General features: G+C 35.3%; 1 protein-coding gene across 1 annotated transcript in view; it reads right to left on the bottom strand.

The window, feature by feature from the left end:
* Positions 1–11809, bottom strand: part of LOC126965436 (juvenile hormone esterase-like) — a 54702-nt gene extending 42893 nt beyond the window's left edge. Inside the window, exon 1 of the mRNA XM_050809048.1 lies at positions 11651–11809. The gene's annotated coding sequence lies outside the window, so the exon portion shown is untranslated. The remainder of the gene's footprint in view (positions 1–11650) is intronic.
* Between the last annotated feature and the right edge of the window lie 5760 nt (positions 11810–17569).

Raw genomic sequence — 17569 nt, 5'->3', positions numbered from 1 at the left:
TCTGTTTAAGGGGGCGTTTTTACCTATATTAGTTCTGCTGATTGTTGGGCTGAAAATATTTTTAATAGGGAATCTTGGTCTATTTCTAGGGACTGTAAGATTTACATTTATAAGACATTCTGGGGATATGATTCTATCATGTATAATTTTATGTAAAGTAGACACATCAGTTATTTTTCGTCTTATCTCCAACGAATTCATATTGAAATGGTCCAGTCGTTTTTTATAACGGCAAGAAGTGAAAAGTGAGGTCCCTCCAAATATTGTATTATATATTTTGGAAAAAAAAAGTGTGGAGTGAAGTCTTAGTTTTTTTTAAACTCAACCAGTGAGAGCCGCATTACAGTACGAAGAGTGGCCAGTCCATTTGGCTTATACGAAGCGGTCATCGCTGACGAAAAACACCTTGACAGAGAAAATTTATTGAATTAGGCGTTACTATGCGGAAATCCATAATTATACAAATGATTTAAGTTTTCTTTAGTGTTAATTTAAAATAGAGTTTCGTGCCAGACTTTGGCGAGACAACACGTCCTGAGGATGCCTCGTGTAGAGGCGAAACACGTGTCGAATTGTTTTAAAAACAAATATTGGCGTAATTAACACTAAAGAAAACTTAAATCATTTGTATAACCTTGACAGAGAACAATCATCCCTAAAGCGCACCCTCAAGTGGGAAGTGTACTTACGACAATGTCTGCTCTCAAGCCGTTCGTGTGTGGCGATCCTTACGCAATGACGTCACGCATAATAATTAAGTGTTTAAACTGTGTCGCGTGATAAGAGCGCCGCGAAAGTTATACATTTGCAAATACAAAACAGCTCAAGGTTGTACGGTGCGGATAATTACTTACTTTTGCTGAGACCGAGCCACGGAGTAAGTAACAGAAATAGATGCAACCGCCGAGGCGAGGATAATAATTGTCATGTAACATAAGAAACCGTAAACAGCTCACCAGTGGGACCAGTGAAGCAGTAATGTGTAAACATTACCGTGTTTCGGTCTGAAGGGCGCCGTAGTGAAATTACTGGGCAAATGAGACTTGACAACTTATGTCTCAAGGTGACGAGCGCATTTGTAGTGCCACTCAGAATTTTTGGGTTTTAATAATTTTCAATAATCTTGAGCGGCACTGCATTGTAATGGGCAGGGCTTATCAATTACCATCAGCTGCTCGTCTCGTCCCTTATTTTCATAAAATAAAATTGAATAACAATAATTTCACTTTGGTTTCAATGCCATCTCCGGTAAACTTAGAACTCTATGGTTGACGTTTATGAGAGTCCTCTGTACATTATTATCAAGATTTTTTTCCCTAACAAAATTGCTCACGGCGATGTTATATAAATTTTGGTTTGCTTCGGAAACCCGTCACACGAGGTAAAGGAGTAAATGCGCCGGCAATATATAGATTTTTTTTTTATGAAAATAAGCGACGAGACGTGCAGGACGTTCAGCTGATTATAATTGTTACGCCCTGCCCATTACAATGCAGTGCCGCTCAGGATTCTTGAAAAACCCCAAAAATTCTGAGAGGCACTACAACTGCGCTCGTCACCTCGAGACATAAGACGTTAAGTCTCATTTGCCCAGTTATTTCACTAGCTACAGCGACCTTCAGACCGAACCACAGTAATGTTTACAAATTACCGCTTCACGGTAGAAATAGGCGCCGTTGTGGTACCCATAATCCAGCTGGTATCCTGTGCAAAGGAGCCTTCCACTGGTAATTATAAATACAACAGTCGTAGATTATTATAGTGTAACTTGTAGCATGCTCCATATTTTTTTCCTTTTATACAACGTGATATCTGTGCGAAGTCTGTATGTATAGAACGTCCATTAGTTTATATTTAATACCATTAACATTACAAATGAAATGAAATTATTTATTTTGCTTTGGAATTGGTAATGTCCAGATCTTAAATATTACAATGTGTCCTCTAATCAGCTTTAATTCAAAGCATGCAAAAACTTAACACTTATGATAGATATTCATATTAATAATCCTGTAAAAATTATTTTCAAGCAGCCTTTTAAAGAATTGACCGTATTTTCAAGTCCTCAGACAATCTATATATATAAAAATGAATTGCTGTTCGTTAGTCTCGCTAAAAGTCGTGAACGGCTGGACCGATTTGGCTAATTTTGGTCTTGAATTATTTGTGGAAGTCCAGAGAAGGTTTAAAATGTGAATAAATAGGATAATGCTGCTAAATTAAATAAAAACAACAAATTTGTTTTTCCTTTGATGTGTCCATACATAATTTCTATGAGTGCAATTTATTGACGCACGGTTTGACAGTTCTGCTGTGAAACAATTTCATTGCGACAGCAGGGTGCATATTTTACGAAGTAATTTTTGATGTTATAATATATTGTTGACAAATTCATATAAAAACATTATTTTATTTATTATATACAGAATAACGTCTGTCGGGTCAGCTAGTTTGTTATATAATTTTATGCACATGTTATGGCTATTTTTAAGAAGAACTGTTGTTTTAGGACAATGTTTGAAAACCAACCTATTCGGCTGTCTTGTTTCTCTAGCATTCACCTCAATTGCTGAAGTAAAAAGATATCTGTGGTTACACACAAATTTGCAAGCCTCGAAAATGTACATACATGATAGATTTAGCAGATTATTAAGGCATAAAAGGCATTTATTTTCTGAAAATTTATTCATTTAGAATTATTTTTGATGTCATTTCTAATATGCTAGATACTACTACCGCTTCGGAAACAAATGGCGCTCTGAGAGAGAAGAAGAGGGTCAAGGAACTCTCCCAGCATTCTTTTTTGGCGCTCTTTTCAATAAAAATATACAATACTGTACAGTCATATCTATGTCCCAGGCTGTCCGATCACTTAGATATTCATCTGTGGAGTAGGTAAGAGGATTTACGACAGAGCCATTTTTTTATAAAACATTTAAATTTATTTATAGATAATGCCTGAACAGTGGCTGGGACTTCGTTATAAAAGTGTATATATACCCTTAATGTATCTTATGAAGCCTACTAGAATTAGTTACAAGCAATCCCTTATTTCTAGTGTTATAATAATGAAAATCACTATTAAGAGCAAAAAGGTGACGATTTTTTGAACGTATATTAAATTTTCATAAATGTACTGACAATGAACAGTCATAATATTTATTTCTTTAAATTTTTCTTTGAAAGACTGTCTATAACTAAGCTGATATTATAGTTTTATGTTTTTTTTAAAAGAGTTTTGCAAGAGTACACCTACTAACGCACGTAAGCACAACGAAACGCAAGTGCGTCAGAATTCCTACACATAATATTAACTTACAGGCACAAGGTAAGTACGAATCGATATTTTAGTCTATTTGGCGAGCTTCTAGACTAAATAAATACACAGACCTGAAGTCTCGGCTAAGAACCGTCTAGACAGCAACTCATCTAAAACGGACTCTATTCGTACGATGATAACGATCAGTTTCATTTGACGGAAAGTTGGGAGTCCTTATTATTCAATGTTCCATTTCGAATTAGATCTTAATTGAACTGGATAGAGAATGTATTTGTTTGTAGATAGTTTCGTCAAAGACTTGTGAAGGTTATATAAGTAAACGTAAACATGTTAGAAAATTAAAAACTCTTCGTTTCAAAACTTTTTGCAAGGCATTTTCACCAGTCTCCTTAGCACAGGATCCACAACGGCGCCTATTTCTGCCGTGAAGCAGTAATGTGTAAACTTTACTGTGTTTCGGTCTGAAGGGCGCCGTAGCTAGTGAAATAACTGGGCAAACGAGACTTAACATCTTGTCTCAAGGTGACGAGCGCAATAGTAGTGCCGCTCAGAATTTTTGGGCTTTTCAAGAATCCTTAGCACTACATTGTAATGGGCAGGGCGTATCAATTACCATCGGCTGAACGTCTTGCTCGTCTCGTCTCGTATTATCATAAAAAATCACGTTACTATAAAAGATGTACGTATATCACTCAGTTTGGTTAGTTATTAGTAAAATTTAAATCCAAAAACATATATAACTACACTAGTAGACCCGACAGACGTTGTCCTGTACACACGTCTTAAATTTAAAAAATCGGTCCAGCCGTTAGGAGGAGTTCACTAACATACTCATGAGCAGGAGAATTATATAACATGGACGGAATTGAGAATCTAAACCAATCACAAATTCACTGAAACAAACAAAAATATCATCAAAATCAGTCCAGCCGTTTAGGAGGTAGTTCAATTGTGAATCTAAACCATCCTCGAATCCACCTGAAGACACACAGAAAGTTTCATCAAAATCGGTCCAGCCGTCTAAGAGGAATTCAGTTACATACACACGCACACAAGAAATATATATATTAAGATAACAATGATAGTTATAAGATCAACTTAAGTAATTAATTTTTTTAATGTTATAAGGCTACAAATTGTCAGATTTTATTTTCATTTCAAAAGCAGTAAAAAAGAATGATAATACTCTGTGGCTTAATGTTATCAAGTGCACATGTCACCTTGAGTGATGCAATGTTTTGAGAAGGATCTATATTGTCGCACTGGTGTATTTATAGTTGTGACAATATGGCCGGTGGAGATGAGGGGGAGAAGGACTTATCATTAAAACCGGTTAAGGGTGAGCCTGATTTTTAACCGACTGCAAAAAAGGTGGAGGTTCTCAATTCGTTGGTTTTTTTATGTTTTTTACCTCAGAATTTTCGATTGGGTAAACCGATTTGGATAATTCTTTTTTTATTTAAATACTGGTTTTTCCCGTGTGGTCCCATTGCAATTTGATCCAGATTTAACAATGGAATCTATGAGACAACCATAAAAGTATTTTGCTATAAGCATGTCATCGACAGCATTATAACCATAACATAACCATAACGACGTTATGGTAGGTGACCTAAATATCCGGATAGCATAATTGGAATTAGATTAATTAATTCGATTGTATGAAAATACCCAATTATTTTTATACTTTTTAGTGCATTTTATATCTATTGTTTTGGAATAGTGTTTTTGAAGTCGGTTGTTTTTTGTTAATTTTTTTTATTGTAAGAGGGTTCAAAAAATTTACATGTCCATCGAACATATGACTCGGTAACAAACATCTATATTCATCACATAAATGTTAGCACATACCGAGGTTCGAACCCGGGACCTCTGGCTCAGAAGAAGCAGGTTTACTAACCACGAAACTATCATGTAGGGTTACAGTCTTGTCATAACTTAAATATTTCTAATTCTTATTTTGTAACTTATAAACTTCAATTTGCTTAGGTAATTTATACCTTTATAATATAGAGCCTATTGCTGCTAGACAACCGATTGAAACAGGCCAGTCTTAATACTTAAGTTTGCTGTTACTGTGCGTGTATTGCTCGAAATAGAGGTTAACTATCAACCTCAATTCTTTTCGACATTTTCACAGCTCACAATTTATCAAGACGTATTAATGATGTAAGCTTCAACGATTTGCCGGTATTTCACATATTTTTCGAGATTAATACCAAATCACAATATATAAATAGGCCATCCAGTAAAACAGTCATTTTAAGACACTTCAAAAGCTAGGTTTCAATCGTTTGTACGATACTACAATATGGAATTAAATAGTATTATAGTTTTTTTTTTATGGATTATATGGTTCAGCCTTGTGTTGTTTCACTGGTTTGCATTGTTTTGAAAATATGTTAAAACTTTATTGTAATTAATATGTATGTACCTGAATTGTATTTTTTGTGAATGACGTTGACGAGGAGTCTTGTGAAATATTTTGACTTTGACTTTATGTTCGTAACTCTTATATTTATTGCTGACTTTAAAAAAAAACACATACTTCACACGACTCGCCACAAATTAGGATATCGTCCCCACCATTTGTATGTGCGGCGGTCCTCCAAAGTGCGGTTTTCTTGGAACTTACATAATTCACGTACTACTTCAAAGCTGTACCTACTGCTACATATTTTGGCGCGTCCAAAAAAAAAAAAAACTTGCACGCCATTTCCCATCACTTTCATATTTAATTATTAAACGATTTATGTATTTTTGTTTTTTCCTCGCAAGAGTGTTGAAAAGTGCGTATAAAACTCGTGAGCAACTTGTTCACTAACTAACACTCGGCTGATTTACGATTACTGCGACCCAAAGCCTCGTGTATTATGACCAACTTAGCTCAATTGTATCATAATTTACCAGTGGGAGGCTCCTTTGCACTGGAGATGGGTACCACAACGGTGCCTATTTCTACCTTAAAGCAGTAATGTGTAATCATTACTGTGTTTCGGTCTGAAGAGCGCTATAGCTAGTGAAATTACTGGGTAAATGAGACTTGACAACTTATGTCTGGTGACGAGCGCAGTTTTAGTGCCGCTCAGAGTTTTTGGGTTTTTCAATAATTCATACGGCTCTTTTGCACAGGATGCCGGCTAGATTATGGGTACCACAACGGCGCCTATTTCTGCCGTGAAGCAGTAATGTGTTAGCATTACTGTGTTTCGGTCTGAAGGGCGCCTTTTGAAGATTGAGTGTTAAGATGTCACGCAATAAAGAAACTATAGTTCTTAGGTAGTGCGGTATCTAGTTGTAACGCAGCGGAGACCAAACCTTAATCCAAGATAATATATTTTTTTATTGAAAATAAGGGACGAGACGAGCAGGACGTTCAGCTGACGGTAATGGATACACCGTGCCCATTGCAATGCAGTGCCGCTCAGAATTATTAAAAAACCCAAAAATTCTGAGTGGCACTACAACTGCGCTCGTCACCTTGAGACAAGATGTTAATGTCTCATTTGCCCAGTAATTTCACTAGCTACGGCGCCCTTCAGACCGAAACACAGTAATGCTTACACATTACTGCTTCACGGCAGAAATAGGCGCCGCTGTGGTACCCATAATCTAGCCGGCATCCTGTGCAAAGGAGCCTCCCACTGGTAACTGTGGTACGTCAACGTCACACATTGTTCGAGACTGGCTCGAGCACATTTTGACTACACTATCTAGTTGGAAAGCAGCGGAGACCAATCCATAATCTTAGCATAATAAACTATAAATTTACTAATTAAAACTCACAGACATAGAGCTTATATTAGAGTTCAGCCTTTTAACCCTGCATCGGAACCTTCAACACGAAGGGTAAAGTTAAATGAATCGTTAAGTGAAACCTAACATAAAGACGATTAAGAAATTGTGGGATTTCTACGTAAATTGTTTCGTTTAAGATAGAGACTTGCATTAATATTGTTAACAGGTTAAAATCTTTTTTTTTCTCTATGGGTTAAAACATTTATGTGTCCGTTACTTTACACATAAATTATTAATCTTGGATAATTTATAAGTCTGAATAGACTGTGAGAGCTAAGAAAACGTCAAAAAAAATAGCGGCGAACAGTTAACCTCTATTTTCAGTAACACTGTGTGCGTGCGAAAACAAAGTGACACACTTACATAACATAATCTTAAATTACGGTCCATAATGGCCGCACCGCTATGTGTAAGATATGCAACAATCAGTAAAAACTAGAAAGCATCGACGCCTTTGTGAGAAGAATCACTACCAACATGTTCTGGCCAGCAGATGGCTCGTCACACCAATACCTTTTCTTTTTTTTTATTGAAAATAAGGGTCGAGACGAGCAGGACGTACAGCTGATAGAGGATACGCCCTGCCTATGTGTTAAATACAATATTCATTTATTGCGCAATCGTACACAAAAAATTACAATTTATATAACATAAAAAAATTATCTCTCAAAAATATCAATATTCATCCATAATTTCAGAACACCATCGAACAACAACAACGGATCAGCACTTGAATAATAATTTTAAGATGTGCATTGTACATGAACTTCTAAACTACATATGAATTATGAAGTCCTGGAACATGTTGGTAGGATAACACATGATTTCAACTGCTATGAAAGACATTACCATAGGGATGGATACTTACGTACATTACTATCACCACTACCATATTTATGTTCTCCTGATGTCTATATAGTAATACTTCGTGCGAATGACGTCAGAATTATTTAAGGTATACTCGCGTCATACAATCTCTTCTTCAACTATGATTGCCTGGTACCAAAACACTATATAAAATTGTCTTACGAATTTTCTATCAGGACACGTGTCATGACGCGAGTCTAATATTTTTCACCCACCCAAAGAAAAGTGCTCAACGCCGCTAAAGAAGTTTCACTTCGAAAGATACTCAAAAATAAAAATATTTAAATTCTAATAACACTCTTAAAAGGAATCCGTCATATTAGCTTCTTACCAATAAATAAGTATTGATAAGCTTTTATTATGAAGCAATTAATATACAACAGACTGAGTCAGTATTGATACAATAAGGTAAATAGACACATTAACTTATTTATAATTAACTTTCGTACGATAAACGAACCAAACATATCAATACTTGTACTTGACTTGGCAATGTCTATGTACATCTTTATATTATACTAGCTGACCCAGCAAACGTTGTATTGCCGATATTAAAATCGCGATACAAAAGTAACTTTTGATCGTAGATGGGTAGTAAAATTTGAAGTTGTATGTATTTATAATGCTGACTCATAATCAACCAAATTAAAAAAAAATGTCAAAAAAAATTCGTGTGGACCACCCTTAACATTTCGGGGGATGTAAAATAGATGTTTTCCGATTCTCAGACTACCCAATATGCACTCAAAATTTCATGAGAATCGGTCAAGCCGTTTCAGAGGAGTTCAATGTTTAACACCATGACACGAGAATTTTATATATTAGAAAAAAAATCCTATTATGTTGTTTGTCTGCAATGAACTTCCTAACGTTCCTACTGAACAATTTTCATCAGCTTTTGCACTTTTAAGAACTATACATTTTAACTGCTGTCACTCAATAAATTCTTGATAATGTAATGTTAGTGAATTTTCTAGAAACTGCGATAATCACAATGTTAACACTGGAACCAACATATAAACTTGTTACTACTCCGTTCCGTACAAAGTAAGTCCATTGTTGGGCTATGTTATATGTACAGATAATGTACAAAACATATGTGTGTGATAAAAATTACTATTAACATGGAATTCTTACTGAGAAATAAAAGGGGATGCCCAGTTCACCTTGGGAATGGAGGCCCACCTCCGATAAACTTAATATATTAAATAACATCAATGGGCAACTATCATGTAGAATCCTTAGTTAGTGTGGATCCCATAATACTTTTTACCACAAGAGGGATCAGGACTAAAGCATAAATTATTAGGAAGCTTGCAATAAAAATCGTAATGATACAGTGGAACTATTCTCGTCGGACGTTTGGAACTGTGTTGTCAAGAATAGGCTTATAGGCAAAGGTTGTGGGTCCCGAACCCTTTCTACCTTTACCAACTGCTTGGCTCACACTGAAGCCAAGAACACTGGTCTATCCTAAGCAATTGCAGGCAAACCATAGAGGCTTTTCCAAAATGTTTTGTTTTGAATGCAACTATTACAAGTATTTACTATAAATATTTTGTACCTTTGAATAAAGCAAATTGCCTGCTATTAATGAAAGAGAGATATTTAGTGTTAGTATTGAGCCATAGAAAAAATATATTTTTCTTGAGTTGAAAAATGTTTGAATTCACAACCAAGATTGTGATCCAGTACCTAAAGCTAGTGAAATTACTGGGCTAGTGATACTTAACATTTATGTCTGTGGCAAGTGCAATTCCAATGTCACTCAATTCGCCTGGATTCAATCAAAAACCATGCGCTGAATTGTAATGGGCAGGGTGTACCACTTACCATGAATATCTCGCACATATTGTCACTCGTTCAAATTAAAAAAAATAATAATCTACTGTAATGTAAGGTACCAGTGGGAGACTCCTTTGCACAGGATGCCGGCTAGATTATAGGTACAACAATGGCGCCTATTTCTGCATTGAAGCAATAATGTGTAAGCATTATAGTGTTTCAGTCTGAAGTGTTTTGGTATTTTCAAGAATCCTGAGTGGCACTATATTGTAATAGGCATGGTGTATCAATTACCATTAGCTGAACATCCTGCTTGTCTCATCCCTTATTGTCATAAAAAAAATGTTGGTAAAAATAGGGCTGTTAGAAGAACAGACAAGAGACACATAGGGCAATTTTTATTAGCTAAATAATTCTACAAATTATAGTCATTTGCTCCATTGCAACATTGCTTAGGCATTGCAGTGAGTTAAATAGAAAAAGTGATGAATTATATCATAATACTAGCTGTCTTTACAGACACTGTTCTGTTCATAATAAAAAAAAACTCTTGCAGATGGAATTTTAGAAAATCCATTCTTAGCTGACCTCTACTCGGTAAAAAGAATATTCCTACCAAAATTTCAAGTCTTTAGCTCTAATGGTTCCAGAGATATCGTGATGAGAAACTATATATGTGGAAATCTCTTATTATATCATAATATTCTCATATAGTTTACACTTCATAGGAATACCCATAAGTGTAGCTTACAGGAAACCTTCAAACTAATAATAATTTCCTTACTATATTTTTGAATATATGCTTTCTTTAGAGCATTAATAGAGTGAATTTTTATGATTATTGTGTGCGGAGTACTGTTAAACCTATGTGTTAAAGTTTGCAATGACTATGTTAATTTTTTATACACACATTGCATTTTAAATGGGAGTTCCCATTTGTGTAATGTGTAATCCAAATATAGGGTCTAAAAGAAGCTTTGGTGGTGCAGCAGGTAGCCCCTTAAGCTCACAGCACAGTGCCCCTGGTTCGATACTTACGACCAAACACCAATGTGTTTATCTAAACATATATGTATGTTTTTTGACTCTACTATTTCAGCAACATTATTCTGATTCCTCTGATGGTACAAAAAGGGTTAGGCAGTGGTGATCACATACAGGTGAAACCAGCATTCTTGTTTCTCCTCCTCCTCTCTTGTTGTCAATTTTATTTGTTAATAATAATAGCCATAACTTTTAAATTCAATCTTGTGTACAACTGATTTTTTCAGATCCTTATGGTAATGGTATGTGTATAAATTATATTATATATTATAACATAATTAAAAGTGTGTACTGTGGATATATCTAAATATAAATTTTGAATTGGAGTTTGCACTTAGGAATGTATAGGAAGGTACATGGTCTTTAGGAAAATGAGTCATGTGTGAAAATAATTATTCAATATTGGAAAAAGTTTATGTTATCTGTGAATGTGTCATACCAGTGTAATATGCTAATTTAACTTGCAAGTTAGAGACGTGCAAGTAATAATTATTATTTTACTTGACTTTGTTTCGATGCCTCCTGTATGTATAAATGTAAAAGACTAAAGTCGCAGAATTATTATTATATTGATCTGGTAACGGTTAAGTTAGGGCACAAAAATTTTGGTAAACTATTCTAAAATCAAACACGATCATCTTATTAGAATAAAGGAAAACCTACATACATAATTTATACTAAGAACTTCATAAACCATAAATCTAAAAACGAGCAAAAATAACAAAAGTTACAAATAAAACAAGATTTGCAAAAATGCAAAACCTGTTTCGCGAAATCTTATTTTGTGCGACCGGCCGCTATTTTACTTAAATTTAAACTGGCTAAATAATGCGTTTTATATGTTATAGTAAAGTAATTTCTATAGCTACCACTCACCTATATGTTAAGATGGCACCAATTTAATAAAATTTCACTCATAAACAATTAATAAATGCAGAAATTGTAGCTCACTCGACACTCGTGACTTCACGGAACGGCTTTTAAATAATTTTAATTTAACAATTTCAGAAGTACCAACTCTCAACTGTCAACACCGTACCCAGTAAAAAACTGTAAAGTTGACGTACTTCATCACGTCACTGTCATCTGTCTAAACATTAAATGTCATTGTGAATTCCACTTTTTCTTAGAATATTAATTATTAACGTTACAGAAATAGCGTCGGTTACTTCATTACAAATGGAAAGGATGAGCGATTTACAAGTTAAGCTGAGTTAGAACGGGACAAAGCTATTGATCTTGCATCTGTATCGAGTAACCCATTTTATTCTTTGTCCCAATTGGGGGGGTTATATTAGGGTATCTTTTTGGTAATGATATTATTGATTATATTAGTTTACGCATATTGTGATACCGTACCTATTACTGGATATTAGTCAAATTAAAAATTAGTGGGCCAATTAATATGTATATCAATATTAAGCTACATAATATTGATATTCTCAATATTAATTAATATGAGATATTATACACTTTCATTATATTATTCACGTATGCCTATTACAGAAGTAAAACGATGATTATATTTTCATCTTTAGTTTTGTTTGTTTGTTTGTGACGTCTACCTATTACGAATATATAAGTCACACCTAGTCCCAATGTCAACTTTGGGACTAATAAACAAAGAGCTGTCTTGTCATCCGTTGGCGATTAGCTCACGAATAGTATTTTTGTGATTTTATTGTTTTCAAACAAATTTGGTGTGAAATAGGTATTCCTTTACAGTTAAGTATATAAGTTAACAATATAGTGCAAGCCCAACTAAATAAATTTTATACGAAACATTCTTTCCAAACATATTGATTTTTGATCCAGAAGCACCTATTTTCAGCCTAGCGAAACTAAGAAAAAAGCGATTCACTCGATTGCATGAAACGTGCAGTCATTGATAGATTGACAGATGTCGGCTATAATTTTGTAAAGAAACGAAGTTCACTGAAATCCACTACGTTCGCTTTCAAACTTAGTCGCCCAATTGTAATTACTATTTCAAACGTATGTCAAACCTCACTGCACATTTCAGACTAAACTAAATTTCAACAAGCCCCACCTCTTGTTATGTAGTATTTACATCCTCTTTGCCTATTTCCAATAAAATCGTAATCAAAATAAGTTAGGTAGGTACCTACGTAACTTAAAACAGTGACAACGAGAAAGTTGCCATAAAATAGATGTAGTGTTACCCATGTTACCGTGAGAGTGTGGGTCTTTGACACTGAGTTAGTTATCGACAATAATTTTCTTTTTCTATCAAAATAATAAGCAGGATTTATACTTTCATACTGACAATACTACATAGATTTAAATTAAAACTTTTCTTTATAAATAAATTTTTGATGTTGCATTTCACATAAAATATTGAAAACAGCTACTAACCGGATAACTCAAAAATGTTTTACTTTTGCATAATCCATATGGGGGTTAAAATTATCGCAAATAGAATTAACAATAATCCCTTAATAAATGTACCCTGTAATAATATTATGTACCTACTTTAGGGAAGGTTAAGATGCAGTGATGGATTAACGCATAGGCCCGTGAGGCCCGGGCCTAGGGCGGCACGATTTGGGGGGGGCGGCAAAATTTTCAGAACGTTAAAATTTAAGAGCCGAAGAAATATACCAAAAATTTATTTTAAATTGGCTCTGTTTTTTTTCGAATGAATATATATATATATATATTTATAGAAGTAAATTCTCTCATACAACATAAATCCTATTTATTCCATATCAAATTAAACTAGGTCAAAAAAAAGAAAATTAAATTTTTATCTTAATCGAAAAAAAAACATAATTTTTTATAGCTGCAAAAATGTTGAACTATATTTTTAAAAATAAACAAATTTATGAAATTCTGGGGCAAGAATTTGTTGTAGTAATATCAAACTGAAGTGAATATATTATGTTGATACACATATATACATACATACACACACACACACACACACATATATATTATACCTAGTGATATGTGTAATAAAGGTACATTTATATAATGTGTTATTATCATAAGAATAAATAAAAAAAAATTGTAAACCCACTAAAAGTTTTTCAGATGAAAGAGTTTTTTCCACCTTGAAAAAGAGTCAAATCTTATTTACGCGCAAGTATGGGCCAAGATAGACTTAATGCTTTGGCATCACTGTCTTTTGAAGCTCAACTACTTCAAGAAATTGATAACGATGACAAATGCTTTTGCTTGGACAAAGAAAGGCCAGGAAGAGATTTACAAATTGAGCAATACATTATAATTTGAAAAAAACGCTTATTATTATTATTTATTATGCCCTAGCTAGAGTTATTAAAAAAAAAATTTTTTTGTATTTTTGTATTTTAATAACAATTGTGAACCAAAATATATAGAATTTTGTAGATCAAAAAGGGTGGCATATCAGACAGGGCCTAGGGCGGCAATAAGCATAATCCGCCACTGTTAAGATGTGTACCAACTTGAATGTTTACGGGAGTGAGGCTCTTGGCGAAAATACTGACACGAGAGTGGGTCAGGGATTGGAAATAATACTCCGCTTATTTATACTATTTTGGTTTACGTGATCCACTTGCTAGCCAATGTAAAAGTGGTTGAAGATCCATATCATTTTCCTAAGCTCTCCTCATTGCATCGTTGCTCCAGTTCTCGTCAATCGAATCTGTTCTGATCAGCCGGATCATAAAATTCTATTTCTCCTCCTGATGAATGCAATGCTTACATTCCGTCGGACAAAGTCTTTTACATAAAGCATCTGCCTTTCCATCACTTTTTCCTACGCGATGTTAGATTTCAAAGTCATACTCTGGCCACTTGTCCTTCCGGCTTCTTGAATTCTAGTAACCACTTCAAGGCGGCATGATCATTCCTTACGAGGAATTTGCGACCCAACCAGTACTCTCTACGAGTGACACAGTAGTTTCTCTCCGGCTTCGATAAAGATTTGCTAAAGTATGCTTATAATGAATATAATTACAACTTCTTGATCTCCTCACTTCTGGGATAGCACTCCAGCAATTCCGGTGTTGCTAGCATCGTGTCAGGATATTCCAGGATAGGTGATCCGCGTAGTCGTTTCTTCAACTCTAAGAAAGCTTGTTCGCATTCTTCATCCCAGGAAAAGGCTCTTTTCTACTCCGTCAGTCGCTGTAAGGGCTTAAAAACAACAGAAAACCCTTTCACAAAGCGTCGATAATAAGAGTATTGTCCTAGAAATACATTTCTTTGGACTCAACTTCAAGTTGACACACCGCAGTTTTGCGAAGACTTTTTCGAGCTTCTTAAGATGATCTTCAAAACTTCGTCCCATAATGTTTATGTCATCCAAGTAGACAAGGCAGGTTTCTTCCAACATACCTGCCCGCACATGCTCCATCAACTTTTCGAAAGTAGCTGGGGCGTTGCATAAACCGAAGGGCATTGTTTTGAACTCCCATAACCCTTTTCCGGTTGAAAAAGCAGTCTTCTCCTTGTCTTTAGGGTCCAGATCGACTTGCCAGTAGCCACTTTACAAATCCAGAGTAGAGAACCACGTCATACCGCAAAATGAATCAAAGGTGTCATGGATCTTGGCAATGGATAACTTTCCTTCTTAGTTACATCGTCCAAACGCCGACAATCCACAAAAAATCTAGTAAATCCATCCTTCTTCTTCACCAGAAATACTGGAGAACACCATGGATTCGACAACGGTTTTATCAAATCATTTTCTTTCATATCCCGAATCATGTCTTCCATTTCTTTTTCGCGTGTAAACGGAATACGTCTTGGTCTCTGCCGTATCGGAACGGTGTCTCCTATGTCGATCTTGTGTTTCGCCAAACCAGTTCTTCCGATGTCCCCGTCGTTTTTCGAGAACATCCCGGCGTAGCGTAGCAGGAAATTTCTCGCTTTTATTAACTGTAGCTTGGTGAGATTGTCATTACAACCATCCAGAAGTTTCTGTATGTTTACATCGTGGCTTGCAGTTCGAACTATTATATTAGATGACCGTCATGTGACAAACGAGCAGATTCAGGCTGTTATCAGAATCGGAATGAGTGCAATTCAGTCGATATTACATAACGAGCTGTGTGTAACAAAGCTAGTTTCCAGCTGGGTTCCCCACAATTTTTCCGAAGAGCAAAAGGCGGCTCGTGTAGATTGGTGCCGGAATACTCTGCAACGCTTCAACGGAGGGAAGTCAAATGCCGTTTATAATATCGTCTCAGGTGACGAATCATGGATTTATTCAAACGAACCTGAAAGAAAACATCAGTCGGCAGTATGGGTCTTCGAAGACGAGGTCAAACCAACGAAAGTGGTTCGCTCCCGCAGCGTATCAAAGAAAATGGTCGCTACGTTTGTCTCCAAAAAGGGGCAGGTTGCTACAATTCCTTTATAGGAACGCAGAACGGCGACCGCCGAGTGGTATATTACGGTTTGTTTGCCACAAATGATAGCTGATCTCCGAAAAAATAACCCGAAACATCGCATAATCTAACATCACGATAATGCGAGCTCCCATACGGCTCGGAAGACAAATGATTTTTGGAGCAGGAAAACATTGAGCTGATGGGCCATACTCCGTACAGTCTGACGTGAGCCCAAACGATTCCTTTACATTCCCTAGAATGAAAGATTTAATACGCGGTCAACGGTTTGAAGACCCCGAAGCAGCTGTGGAAGCGTACAAATCAGCCATTTTGTCAACATTAACTTCAAACTGAAATTACTGTTTTAATGATTGGTTTGCACGAATGGAAAAGTGTTTAATTTGCATTAAGTTGAAAGGAGAATACTTTGAAAAACAATAAAATATACTTTAGCTATACCGTGCATGTGGTTTTTCTTATTCCCGATAATTTCAGTGTGCCCCTCGTATACGTCGAAACGTTGCTATTCTATGGAAGTACGCAAAATAGATAATACTACGTGTGTTGCAAGCGTATGTAACAAAGTAATATCTTTTTCATTTCTCATACTCGAAAAGTAATGTTGTCTTGATCTGATTATTGGGTGGAAAATGCTGCTTCCCTCAATGGAGAGGGAAAAACTCATACGAATTACTATCCACCTAAGGGCCGGAATGAACTTCAAAAATAAAACTGCTTTCAGCTGTGAGTTTTATGTAAAAAAAACTAATTTAAAAAAAACGCTGCGGTCATGTGACTTTCTAAACAGGCAGTGTGAACTTCTTTGAGCGGTATAAGCCGCAACAATTACGCGGTGAGTTCCATATTTAAAATTCAAAAAGTCGTCATAAATTGTCCTAATTTTAAATAGGTACTACTAAAATTATGATATATTATTAATAAATAGTTTAGATAAACAACTAGTTTTATTTTCCTAATATTCGAAATGAAGAGTAGTGTTTAACACGGGTAAAACAATCAATTCCTACACGGACTATAGACGCCCTAGCTGCGCTCGGGCGTCTAAATACCTCGGGAATTGATTCTTTCGACCCTAGGTTAACAATGTACTATATATGTACATATGTGAATCTTCCAGCAAGGAATTAGCACTTGTAACATTTCTATATCGTTCTTATTTAGATTATTTCCTATCAATACATTTTTATCATTAGGTATACGCAACACCAATAATGCATACATACTATGTATTACACAGGCTTTTCACACTAAAAGAATTAGATGTGGTAATGCTACCTTCTCCAGTCAGATAAATTACAATTATACATATTATAGTGATGTCAGCAAACGATACTTTTGATTGGTCATTGTGACATGACGTCACTAAAATGGCGCCTGTCCGTCTCTATGTCAGTGCGCGGGTATTATTGTCTAAATTAATGCAAAACAACTG

The sequence above is a fragment of the Leptidea sinapis genome, chromosome 7, assembly GCF_905404315.1.
Source record: "Leptidea sinapis chromosome 7, ilLepSina1.1, whole genome shotgun sequence".
In the NCBI taxonomy this organism is placed as follows: domain Eukaryota; kingdom Metazoa; phylum Arthropoda; class Insecta; order Lepidoptera; family Pieridae; genus Leptidea; species Leptidea sinapis.
The sequence above is the reverse complement of the archived record's forward strand: the minus strand, read 5'-3'. Positions and strand labels throughout refer to the sequence as shown.